Source organism: Varroa jacobsoni, unplaced genomic scaffold (assembly GCF_002532875.2).
Source record: "Varroa jacobsoni isolate VJ856 unplaced genomic scaffold, vjacob_1.0 contig00944, whole genome shotgun sequence".
NCBI classification, from domain to species: Eukaryota; Metazoa; Arthropoda; class Arachnida; order Mesostigmata; family Varroidae; genus Varroa; species Varroa jacobsoni.
The window spans coordinates 80171-83917 of NW_019214557.1; the positions used below are offsets into that span (position 1 = coordinate 80171).

Below are 3747 nucleotides of genomic sequence, written 5' to 3' on the forward strand. Positions count from 1 at the left end.
TTTTTCAGAATCGAAGTGTTGACACTACATAACGCGTGACGCGACATAAGTGTGTAAGGCTCTAATTTATGAAAGTTTTAAATCATAAATTAGTTACATTATACATAATAACAAATTAGTATAGTGGCATTTTCAAAGTATTTACATTTAAACACAACGAGCCAGTTTTATTAAGACATCCATATAGCAACACGAAAACCCTGAAGAATGCCCTTGTTCTGTTATCACTTGTCGTTTAAACATGAAGTGTATCTGTTTGGAAGTGTTGCGTTTGTACATACAATGACGCATTTTGATGATTACAAAAAGGACAAGGAGGTGACTACTTACTCACTAGTATGAAGAATCAGCAGTAGTAAGACTGCTTCATACTAGATCGAAACGATTTCAAAGTTGGATAGTTCTGGATATTCGGTATGTTCGAATAAACGCTGCCGTATTTTGCCCGGTGGCATGCGGTGACAGCGTAAGCATTGAGGTGCCCCTTATGCCAATTAAACTCCCGTATTTGAAGGAAGGCGTATTAGCGTATTTACGAAGGAGCGTTGAACTATACTATTAAAAGCGGTTGTAGCTCTATTTCGTATTCGCATGGCAGCAATGGAATATGTAAACAGCAAAAAAGCTTTTTCGTTAGGCGTCGCTAGACGACCACGAACGTATTGAGCATGCAAGTGCTCAAATTATTACTCTGTGTATTACGTTTTACGGAACAGAAAAATTCATTGTGGTCTTAACATGGCCATATTTTAGGGGAAGTGTAAACTGTTTTAATGATTTATCAATGTAGCTAATTATACAGCTGAACAAACACACGAGCACACATTGGACGGAAGTCTGCTCAGAAAAGCGACCGCTAAAATAAGGTAAAGCTTATATTGCCTCTACCATGGTGCACAATGTACCTTCACCTGAATATCGTCTCTATGTGAATACACTAAATTATAAACCTGTACGTTCAACCGCATGAACAAGCTTCGGCCTTCAAGTAGGAATAAACCTTACACAATTGGCGTAATAATAAAATACAGTATTTTCTATAATTGTGACGACCTTTCTTTCTATTCAGCCGTAATAGCTCTTCTACAACTTTCCGTAAACAACGGCTAAATGGTAAACTCATATTTTAGCATCCTTTGGACCTAGATTTGGTATTTGTTCTCGTAAAAAACGATTAAATTTCTGAAAAGAGCACATCTGACACATAACATGGACCTATAGCTAGTGATTCTGTCAAACTCAGCGCCAAGACCTACGTCCGGCTAGGGATCTACTTATTACAAATAGTCCTGCTAATATCAGCAATGACAATAATAGACGAACTTTTATTTAGGGAAAAAAATACGCGCGTCCCACAAAAGCTTATTACTATTCATATTCGAGCACTAGTAAAAGAATAGTGTCCACGCTAGACTTTATTTATAATTCACCTAATTATCTATAATATCACCTAAGTTGAGCTCTACGCCCTAGTGAGCACTGAAAAACTTGTATTATAGCAGTTCTCTAATATAAGTCTATTTTTTTAATTCATGATTTCTTCAACTAGCAACGATTGGTGCTTTATCAAAAAATAGTGCTCTCAGCATGAGTTTGCATTTGTATTATATTTAACATTGAAATTTAGGTGATAGTAGTAATAACAATAATACATTCACTATGTAGTACTCTGCAGAAGAGCTAAATTAAACTGGTGCTTCCTATTGTGATTGAGCTAATATTCAATGATTTGTGATATTAAGTTAAGTTGACACAAATCCGACCATTTTATTACTACAGTTACTTTTCACAAAACAAATACTATTTTAAATTACCGATTAAAACAATACACGTACATTATATATGTATATTAACGGTCACAGAATCTCGTTTACATCTTTTGAATGCTAGCCGACGTTTAACAGGCATCCAGCATACACTTTACTCAAGACATTTAGAGCTTGATACTTACACTTGTTTAGCTGCCTATTTATAGGCTCTGGACTGACATTTGAAATATTTGCGTAAATTTCCTATCAGATGTAAGACTTAATAAACGATTACAAAAAAAAAAAACAAATTTGTAAATGCTAAGTGAATATGCGTCGATACGTTTACAAAATATAAGGCAATTTCACTTCTTTAGAAGAATCCAAGTTGTTAACAAATAATGACAAATCTTTAAAGGCAGTCTGTCAATATCTAGGCCTTTTTTTTTAAGGGTCAAATTTTCAATTCGAACTAAACAAATCTCAGAATATAACAAACTTCATTTAACAAATTATTGGGGTCGTTGCTTCACACATACGTAATCACAGATTGTACGTAAAAAAAAAAGATGTTTCCGCCCGGGATCGAACCGAGGACCTTGCGCGTGTGAGGCGCACGTGATAACCACTACACCACGGAAACAACCGATAGGTGCTGCCTTCGGCGAACACATAAACGTATATTGCGACAGGTTCCAAGAAAGTGGGTTTGTGGGAATATGAAAATATCCGTTTGCTATTTAGTACCAATTATCGTAGCATTTTCCATTCCAAATAATTACCAAACATATTGCCATTCCAGCAGTTCTCTGGCATAATGTATCTCGTTGTTTGCTACAATGACTCAGGGGCAAGTGTCCGCGCCGAGAATCCCCTGAAATACAGAGAGACAGCTTTCTCGCTTCGAATATGCGAATGCTAGCAGCAGATGGCAGTTACCATTGATGTTGTCAACCAGATGTCACTTTGGCGAGTCGGTTCTTAGTGCTAATCATTTGTGGTATCGTTTAGTAATCACTGAATGATAATACCATTAATTATCAATATGGCTACTAAAGAATATTGTGGTCTTGTATGCAATTGAAAGATAAATCAAATTCAGTCGGTTATAAACCACGTATCGAGAAGCTCAAGCGGGCTGACAATGCACTATAAACACAACGATGCTCCCACGGTAGTATTACGCTAAAAAAGGACGAGTGATCATCGGTTACCTGGATGTTTACAGGGCAACCTAGGTAGTGTGTATGATTTTGATTAGGCAATTCGCCGAGCTTCTTTGATATATAAAAGAAGGCAATAGCTTCTATTAAAAACGTCGTTTTTAAATTTTTCAAGCGAAGCCGAGATTCGGATCTGTGCACCCACGCCCAGATAGCTCAGTCGGTAGAGCGTTAGGCTTTTAACCTAACGGTCCAGGGTTCGAGCCCCTGTCTGGGCGCGTTTTTTATAATTCCTTTATTATGCTAATCAAAGAACACTGCTATGCTTACCGCTGTTAGTCGCAGGTTAGCTGTATTTTACTGCCAACATGCTTCTCAGGCGTGTAATTTTAAATATGACAAAAAAAGCGTGATGTTTCTTTTGTTTGTAATTTTTTGACAACTTGATAAAACCAATAGACCTCGTCAGGTGGAAAATATCAGCACAAAACGGGCCGATCATGATGCCAGAGGTGTTCAATGTAAGCATATATTTTCCTGCAGCTCGTTTTGAGATTCGATCGAGCCCATAGCTTAGCCATCCCTCACAATGGCTTCCTCCCTCTCGATTGCGTACAGTCCAACGTCATATCAGCCGCACTCGTGATAGTAGTGGCATTAGCAACCCAGTCTTCAACGGCATTGTTTGGTCTCAGAGGAACATTGCCTCTACCCCATCAGATTTTCTCGACTTAGCGATTGTGTTATGCCTACCAGGGCGACATAGCTTAAGGGGCAGAATCGCATGCCAGTAACAACTTTAGTGGGCGTTTTCGTGCCTTCGTTCAACGACATAC

At 38.0% G+C, this 3747-nt stretch overlaps 2 non-coding genes across 2 annotated transcripts; one reads left to right on the top strand and one right to left on the bottom strand.

Moving 5' to 3' along the window:
• Positions 1 to 2318: 2318 nt before the first annotated feature.
• On the bottom strand, positions 2319 to 2391 carry TRNAV-CAC (transfer RNA valine (anticodon CAC)). Its single transcript has one exon. It is a non-coding gene; the product is annotated as a tRNA-Val (tRNA).
• Positions 2392 to 3116: 725 nt separating this feature from the next.
• Positions 3117 to 3189, top strand: TRNAK-UUU (transfer RNA lysine (anticodon UUU)). The gene has a single exon. It is a non-coding gene; the product is annotated as a tRNA-Lys (tRNA).
• Positions 3190 to 3747: the final 558 nt, after the last annotated feature.